Raw genomic sequence first — 9,477 nt, 5'->3', positions numbered from 1 at the left:
TATTGTGCAACATACTTAAATGTCATTTGGATGCCCTGGAAACAATTCTCACTGCAATTTGTGCTCATGTTTGAATAAATTATTGTCTATCAGTGATTCTCAAACATGGGTCCTCAGGTGTTATTGGACTTCAACTCCCATAATCCCCAACCAAAGGCCACTGAGGCTGGGGATTATGGGAGTTGAAGTCCAATAACACCTGAGGACCCAAGTTTGAGAATCCCTGGTCTAGATAGTCCTCTGCTTTCTCCCAAGATAGCAAGTGGCAAGGGTACTCTGGGGAGAGCCCAGAGTGGGAGAGAGTGGGGCCAGAGGGAGAGGGCCCCGAGGGAGAGAGTGGGAGCCCAGAGTGGGAGAGCCCAGAGTGGGAGAGAGTGGGGCCAGAGGGAGAGGGTCCAGAGGGAGAGAGCTGGTGGCCAAGGTGGCTGGTGGTGGTGATGGCTGTTGCCCCTCTTTGCCATCATTACTGCTTGCTCACCTTGCCCTGCCCCTGTGGCACCTATGCCAACTGTCAGACAGAGGGAGAGTGGCAAGCAAAGGGGTCATGTTGGCAATGGTGAGGAGTCGAGGGACCCATAGGGGAATAGCCCCACACAAAGTGCCTTTCCAGGAGGACCAGCCCTGGGCAAGGGGTGACTTTGGAGGCCTCCGCCATGGTTCCTTTATCATTATTGCCCAGTTGTACGGCTTGCATAAGCTCAGCTTGCCATCCAACTTGGTATAGAAATTGAAATAATAATAATAATAATAATAATAATAATAATAATAATAATGATGATGATGATGATGATGATGATGATGATACCCCTCAGGTAGGTGCTTGAAGATGTCCACCTGGTTCACTCACCCCCTAAGGCTAGCCCTGTGTCTTCCCCAAGAGACCTCCAAACCTGATGCCAGCACCAGATCTGGTGCTTGGCAGGGCTGCACTGGGATTTTAGAACATAAGAACATGGGAACAACCTTGCTGGATCAGGCCCAAGAAGGCCCATCTAGTCCAGCATCCTGTTTCACACAGTGGCCTTCCAGATGTCGCTGGAAGCCTGCAGGCAGGAGTTGAGGGCATGCCCTCCCTCCTGCTGTTACCCCCCTGTAACAGCAGGAGGAGTTTTGACCCAAGTCTCCCTGGGTACATCCCACTAGTGGCTCGCCCTAACAAGCTGAGGGGGCACTGAAGGAGGTGCAGCTGCCTCTGCTTCCCAGCAGCTCGGGTTGCTCCTCTCTCTCCTGTGCTGCCTGCAAGCAGAGCTGTGCAGTTAGCCACACCGCCTGCAGGCTAGCCATTCATCAAGCAGAGCAGTGTGGTTAAATGTGTAGCTCTACTGAGGAATGGCCGACCTGCAGGCAGTGCGGAAAAGAGAGGAACAATCCAAGCTGTGGGGAGGCAGAGGCAACTGGGTCTCCTTGGGTGCCCCCCTGGCTTGTTATGACGAGCCACGATTGGGATGTACTCTTACACCCTAAAGCCACTGGACCAACCAAGATTCATGCTGCATTTAGCCATAAAAACCCTGCCAACGTCACAACACCGGACCCCCCTACCCAGCCATGGTCTCTCCTTCCATTTATTTACTGAAGAATATCCATATTTTGTAAATCTCCGGCTATTCCCCTCCTTTTGATTATTTTGGTGTGATACGCTCAGAGGATATTTGCTTTGCTTTATAGCAAAGCCCTACCTTTCCTGGAAAGCGAGAGCACCAGCAAAAACAAAAGACAACTGGCATATTTGTTAGTGTAAGTCCATTCTCCTCAAATATTTATGCGAATTCATATGATGAAGATTAAATGCTTGCAAAACACACACACACACACACACACACACACACACACACACACACACACGTTTGACCCAGAAGGGGGACTCTTGAGATTTTCCTTAACAAATGTGTCGGGTTTATAACAAAAAAGAAAAGAAAGAAAAGGAAAAGAAATAAGAGAAAGAAACTCTTGGCCCATGGTGAACTCTCTTTGTGTTGTGGACGCCAAAAATCTCATTTCAGCCTGACCTTAGAAGAATAGTGATACTTTTAGCATTTCCTGGTATTTGGAGGGAAGGAATGTTTTTATTTGAATGCAGATGTCATTTGGTTTATAGGAAGGATTTGGTAACATGTCTATGCCAGTTCTACACTTATCCCAAATTTCCTGCGATGGAGGGAGAACATATGTTAGATCTCCCTGTTTGTTCAAGGAGGGGGAGAGAGAGAGATTCAGCCCTCCAGAAGCCTATACTCTAAACATTGTGACTTTGTACAATTTACAAAATGTTTCATCTCCATTAAACAATAAACCCCTTGACCCCCGTGGCTCGGTTTCAGGATCCTGCTATTTGAGAAGGTAGACGTATAATGGATGGGGAGAATAAATAGAGGGGGTCAAAAGGTTAAGAAAAACTGTTTAATTATTTCTCTGGCGCATGGGATGCAGTGATGGCAGCATTGCCTGCCTGCCTGCCTCCCCCCTCCTCTTCCTCCTCACAGGATGGCTGCGTGGAAGGAATCCAGCCAGCCCAGGCAGAAAGCAGGTTGCTCACCAAAGCGCCCAGCTGTGTTTATGAACAAACAGTCTCTGGATACTCTTCCGTCTCGGAACCTTTCAGCTCCCTGGGTCCTCTGCTCCCTGCCAGGGAAGGATCGGTGCCAGCCCAACGGCATCTGTTTTGCAAAAAAAAAAAAAAAGAGGAAGGAGAAAAAATCTTTGATTCGTTACCCTGTGGAAGCTGTTGCTCTAGTTTGCTGTCCAGCTGCAGCATTTTGGAGCTGTTGGTATTTTTGAGAAGGAAACCCTTGGCCTTGTTTTGCTTGTTCAACATGCACACACGTCGCCAAGAGCCTGTGCCCTGGGTCCGGGAGGAGAACAGCAGCCCTCTCTCCGGCTCCTCTTTTCTCTTAGGAGAAGGGAAAGGACAGCTCTCTCAAAGAAGAGTCCGTCCTTGGGCAGCCCCAGGTCTTTCTGTTGAGCTGCATCTCCAGTTCAGAGCTGATCGCTCCCTATGACTGGGACCCTGGATTAGCACACTCACAGACGGTCCGTCTGCGTCCGAGGTGGTGCCCACAGTGGCTGGGGCTGTGGACGTCCGTGGTGGAGACAGCCCTTTCTGACTGAGAGGCATTCTCCTGGAGCTTGTTTACTCTGGCACTGGGGCCTGGGAAGCAAGGAAAGAAAGAAATGGGAGCCTCATCTAGGCACCAACATGACTACAGCATGGCAGCCATGAGGACATCGGGTGCCTTTGGGGCAGATCACCATGTCAGAGCCTTGGTTCTGTAAAATGGGGTTGTTATTGGCCTGCCCTACCAAGATGCTGTGGGCAGACAAGGCTTGTTCTCACAACCGCCCTTGGCCATTTTTGGAAGGGCGGTATAGAAATCAAACAAACAAACAAACAAACCCTCAATAGGTTAGGACAGGGATTCTCAACATTGGGTCCGCAGATGTTATTGGACCTCAACTCCCATAATCTCCAGCCTCAGTGGCCTTTGGCTGGGGATTATGGGAGCTGAAGTCCCATGATCTATCCATCCCCAGCACAGTACCTCCAGTGACTGTTGCTGGTGTCTATCTTATGTTTCTTTTTGGATTGTGAGCCCTTTGGGGACACGGAGCCATCTTATTCCCTCTGTGTAAACCACCCTGAGCCATTTTTGGAAGGACGGTATAGAAATCAATCAATCAATCAATCAATCAATCAATCAATCAAAATATGATTTCATCTAATTATCTCTGTTGTCAATCTCCTTTTTTATAACACACACACACACACACACACACACACACACACACACACTGGCTTGTGGATTGCAAGCATATTAATGTCTTATATCACTATGACTGTATTCTTTTCCTAGCTCTATGAGGTCTCATTCCTCATGCTGTCCAATGGGAGAATTTCCCCACATTTTCCAGGGCATTAATGCATCCCTCCTCCCCTGCCCCCAGGGTTGCTCACCAAAGCTATATTTTTTTCAGAGTCTGGACAAAGTCTGGAACCTTCCTGCAAAAACAGCACATTTCTATCTTTCATGGTTTGGTCTGGGAGCTTCATGTCAGTGAGTGAGTGAGTTAGTGAGGGTTTGCAGTTTGTAAGCGTCCTAACCTTATCTCACTGTGACTCTAGTCTTTTCCTATTTCTATGAGATCTCATTCTGCATGCTTTCCAACGGGATAGTTTTTCTGGATTTTCCAGGAAGATACTTAATGTTTCCTGGGCTTGGGTTGTTGTTGTTGTTGTTGTTGTTGTTTTGGTAGTCTGGACAAGGTCTGGAACCTACCCGGGAAAATGGTATGTTTTTATCTTTTGTGGTTTGGTCTGGGAGTTTCATGTCAGTCAGTTCATAAGTGAGTGAGTGAGGTCCAAGCAGCTTTATAGTATAGACAGATAGATCTAAATATGCCAAGTCTTTAGTAAACATGCAAGAGGTGAGAAATGAATTACTTTACAGGGTCTCCCTCATCATGGGATTTGCCTCCCACTAAAGTGAGATTTGAACCCGCAGCTTCCCAGGAGACCAGCTCTTAACAGTTGCACCACACCGGCTCTGGCAATGCAAGCGTGCCTTTAGCAGTTGCAAAAATTCATCTGCAGCTTGTTACCTCATTCTGGGATTATTATAGCAATGAGTGATATGCATTGTTAGCTATGATTGATGACTCCGTTGTTAAATTCTGATAAACTTTTCCTTAAGGCGATGTTTCCCCCCAAACATCTGATAGCTAAGCTACATTTTCCCTGGGAATTGAAATTGGAAGCAGGCATCACTTTGGCCCTAACACGGCTTACTTTATTATGTGCAGAACCAAGATGCCCTGCCCTCATTTTGCCACCCCACTCACAAGGGGACAAAGGGCCAGTTTGGATGAGACTTTAACATGCGCGATTAGTATAGCGGTGGTTTTTTATACCCCCTTGGAAAACAAATTCAGAGGAACAGACCAAACTGGTTGGAGTGAATGATCCTATCCTCGCTCAGTTGCTGTTTTGTCTTCCAGACCCAAAGTGATCAGTTGCTTTGCCTTCAGCCACTGTGCAGTTTGCCAGGTTGGTAATTTTCCTGCAAAACTTAGGAGTTTCCCCATTGTGTTTCCCAGGCTGAAATTCTATGCACGCTTACCTGGCAGTAAAGGTAAAGTGTGCAGTTGAGTCGGTGTCAACTCCTGGCAATCACAGAGCCCTGTGGTTTTCTTTGGTAGAATAGAGAAGGAGATTCCCATTGTCATCTCCTGTGCAGTCTGAGACGATGCCTTTCAGCATCTTCCTATATCATTGCTGCCTGATATAGGTACTTCCCATAGTCTGGGAAACATACTAGTGGGGATTCGAACCGGCAACCTCTGGCTTGCTAGTGAAATAACCTCCACTAAATACAGGGGGCTTCAGGAGAAACACACCCTCAATGAAACAGGCGGCACTGCCAGCCCACAAAGGGAAAGGGATAGCTGCAAGGTAGTCTGGCTTTCCCTCTCTTTTGGCTCTGGTTTCCACACCCCCTGCAAATTTAGCCAAGAGACCTCCTTCCCTCCCACCACCTGGAATAGCAATAATGGTTAGTTGGGATGAGGGAGGAGCTTCAAGGGGGGAAGAGAGCAAGCAGGGATGCAGAGAAGTTATTCTGGGACTCGGATTCCAATCCAAGTGGGAGAAGAACCTCGTGGCTGTAATGCTTACAACGCTTAATGCTATCTTAGAGAGCGCCTTCTTCTGCATGATCCCCACCTCACATTAAGATCATCTGAGGAGGTCCATCTCCAGTTACCACCGCTTCGTCTGGTGGCGACTCAGAGGCCGGCCTTCTCTGTAGTTGCTCCTGGGCTATGGAATGCACTCCCTGCAGGAATCCGTAATTTGAGTTCATTACTGTCTTTCAGGAGAGCCCTTAAAACCTATCTATTTGACCTGGCCTTCCAGGGTTTTTAAACTGCTTTAAATTGTTTTAAATTGTTACCCTGGTTTTCCAGGGTTTTTAGCTATTTGAATGTTTGATTGGTTTCATTCTGTTTTTATAGTTCTGATTTTAATTGTTAATGGGTTTTAATTGCTTTTATCCTGTTGTAAACTGCCCTGAGCCATTTTGGAAGGGCAGTCTATAAATCGGATAAATACATACATACATACATACAAGCCCACGAGGTGGAGTTATAAATGAGCACGCTGGTTATATGAGAGTGAGAGTGAATGAGTGTGCGCATGCGCCCTGAGGGAAGCAGCAGGAGTGTGGAAGCCTCCAGTGTTTCTGCAGGGGCTCCTCTACCCCTGCATGCTGTCCATCCCCAACACCGTGCCGCATGGAGCACGCCATTGCTGGCAGGGCGGAGGGGGGGGGGAGCTGCTGAGCTCCACTACCACCAGTGGAAGGAGCAGGGTAGGGAGCATGCCACTCCAGCCACTGCCAGGGGGGTGAGGGAGAAGCCACTACCCGTGAGAACATGGGTCGCCTATGCTCTCCCGACACCACTGCCAGCCCACTAAGATCCATATGGGCGAGCCCAGAAATACAAATTCCATTGGGAGGTGGATAAACCATCTGAGAAATCCACAACGCTCCCTTTGGAAAGAACCAACGTTCTCTTTGAATTTCAGTTTCTTCTTGGGAGACACCTGGAGTACTCTTCAGATTCCGCTTGGGAGAAATTTCGGTTGCACTCCTCCTCATTCCGGCTGCCGGGCTAGTCGCTGCTGCCCAGAGCAAGAGAGCCCTCTTTCTCTCCCCCCACAACCACCTTCTCTCCCCTGTGATACCTAGTAAAAGACAATGTGTGATGTGACATCCTCATTGCCTCATCACGTCCTCCGCCCGGCTGCATTTTATTGGCTGCTGTTTGGAGGGGTGGGAAGGCTTTGCAATGTGGTGATGTCGCAATTGTCTTTGACTGGGCAACCTGGGGGGTGGAAAGAAGGGAGGGAGATGTGGGGCTGCCTCCTTCCGTGGCCACCATGACTCCTTTAGAATATCAAGTTCTGAAATAGATCTCAGAAATAGATATATATTAAATGCAACAACATTTCAACGTCAACTGAGGATGCAAAGAAAAAAATTGTATAGTGGCTGCTCTGTACTGAAAAACACCAACTCTGGAAAGACTCGGTTCTGTAAAGGCTCTTCTTCTTTAGCTTAGCAGGGGGACACTGCCCAAGGCCTTCTGAACAGAAACTCCCAAGCCACGTGTGATTGGTAATTAGATCTGAAGTGATTAGGAAACTTGGGGAAAGGGGTGTTTATGGCACCTGCTGGGTTGGGCTTCCCCCTCCTGCTGGGAGAGGACATCAGAGGTCCAAGTTGTAGCTTAACAGATCTGATCCCTCCGTGACCCATGACAGACCCACCCAGGACAATTAAAGCTGAAGAAAGGGGACAGGCTCCCAGTGTCTGGCTGAACCAGAGAAAGTATCTCTCTGACTTTCAAGCATGCTTTTCGGTTGCTTCACGTTTCACCTTGGAGGGAAAAGGGGTGGGGGTGGGGGTGCTTTTAAGAGCTTGAGCGGTTTAGAAGCCACAGGTGATGCGATCCATTAAAAAACCTGGATTTCGACATCGGTTGTCTGTAGCAGATGGCAAAGTGATCAGACCCCTTGCCTGTAGGTGGAAACATCTTTGCTGAAGTCATTAACGCTTCCCGGGGGTAATACTACCTATATTGAATGCAAGCAAATCATTTTTCTTGCTGCGATCTGATATGGAGAAATAACAGGAGGGAGATAAGCTGTATAACAGGATGGGGGGGATGCAGGACTTGGCAGGACTAGAAACGGGACACATTGGAAGGGTGTGTGTGCGAGAGGGGGAGGTGAAGGCCATGGTACAAGGTGGGCTCAAGATATGACAGGCTGAGCCGTCATGGTGTCTCCTGCTTTCCCAAGGGGGTAGAAGTGGGGGGCGGGTGGAAGAGGAAGAAGAGAGACATGATTAATCTAAAGAGAGGTCTTCTCCTTTTTACTCTCTCCTCCTTTTGCATTCTTGCTCTTGAAAAAGCATGAGCCAGATTATGGTTTCTAAAAGAATCCTATTCTTGTTTCTGTTCATGCAGCTATGCAAGTGGTTTTGAAAATAGTTTGGCATCATAATTAGAGTCATCACCCAATTAAAGAAATAGTAAATTGCATACAAATACAAAACAGTACTCTGAAGCAAAAAATAAAAGTAAAAATTGAAGTCGTTCTTACGACCAGCTCTTCCAGGGCTAGTGCAACCCTACTTGGGTAGAGCTGGTCATGAGAACCACTGGGATCTGTCCTGATCCCAGCATTTCTCCACCTGGTAGCCTGGGTTTTCTACCTGGGATAAAAGGGAGGGAGGATGGTGCTGTAGTCTGCTGATGCTTAAAATCAAAAAGGTTGCAGAGCAGCTTTTAAAAGGACACCTGGGGGGTAGCTGACAGGAACTGGGTGGTATCTGGTTCGGCAAGCAAAATCCCAAGGTGCAAGGGTGCAAACTTTTCAGCTAAACCAGAAGGGGAAGAGTAGAACCGGGAGTAGAGCAGATGGAAATACCTGACAGTTGGTCAAAAAGGTCAAATGACAGTAAGGGAGATAGCACATGCCAACAGCAGGTAGGAGACTCGATGCAGAGGTGTTTATATACCAATGCCAGAAGCCTCCAAGCAAAGATGGGCGAGCTGGAGTGCTTCGTTGCTAAAGAAAACAGAGATATAGTGGGCATAATGGAAAATAATCTGGTGGGACGATGAGAACCCGTGGGATACTGTTATTCCTGGAGACAAACTCTAAAGGACAGGGAGGAGTGGATTAGGGGTGAACTAGCACAGTGAGCACAGTGAGCTAGCCCGATATGTTTCCGGGCAAAATACAAAGTGCTGGTTATTACCTTTAAAGCCCTGAATGGCTTGGGTCCGAGTTATCTTAGAGAGTGCCTTCTTCTACATGATCCCCACTGCACGATCACCGCATGATCCCCAAAGTCTGTCTGTCTGTCTGTCTGTCTCTCTCTCTCTCTCTCTATTTTACGGTACAAGACCAAACATAACATACATACAACAAGCAGCAATAATACAATTATCAGAAGAAGGAAAAGAAAAGAATAATGCATAAAACATATCAATTAAAATTTGTTAAAACATTTCTTATTTTTATAGCAGTACCCGGGAGCTGCCATATATTGGTGAACCGGCAGTGAACCGGCCCAGTACCTGCCGTTTGCCCAGTACTTGAACAGTACGTAGTGCACCCCTACTGGTGAAGGAGAGGTGAACCGGTCGGAGACAGAGCAGGTCAGCACATTAAGGTCATCTGAGGAGGTCCGTCTCCAGTTACCACCTGATGGTGATTCAGAGGCGGGTCTTCTCTATAGCTGCTCCTGGGCTGTGGAATGCACTCCCAGCAGAAATCTGCAATCTGAATTCTTTATTGACCTTCAAGAGAGCCCTTAAAACCTATCTGTTTGGCCTGGCTTTCCAGGATTTTTAATTAGTTTTAATTGTTTTAATGCTGTAATCTGGTTTTCAGAGTTTTAATTGTTCTGT

General features: G+C 47.5%; 1 long non-coding RNA gene across 1 annotated transcript; it reads right to left on the bottom strand.

The window, feature by feature from the left end:
* Positions 1 to 2,386: 2,386 nt before the first annotated feature.
* On the bottom strand, positions 2,387 to 8,936 carry LOC128340013 (uncharacterized). The gene is made up of 3 exons (XR_008313402.1): positions 8,823 to 8,936; positions 5,717 to 5,828; positions 2,387 to 2,657 (listed from the first exon to the last, which is right to left on the bottom strand). It is a non-coding gene; the product is annotated as an uncharacterized LOC128340013 (long non-coding RNA).
* Positions 8,937 to 9,477: the final 541 nt, after the last annotated feature.

Source organism: Hemicordylus capensis, chromosome 1 (assembly GCF_027244095.1).
Source record: "Hemicordylus capensis ecotype Gifberg chromosome 1, rHemCap1.1.pri, whole genome shotgun sequence".
NCBI classification, from domain to species: Eukaryota; Metazoa; Chordata; class Lepidosauria; order Squamata; family Cordylidae; genus Hemicordylus; species Hemicordylus capensis.
This window is presented reverse-complemented; position numbering and strand designations above follow the sequence as displayed.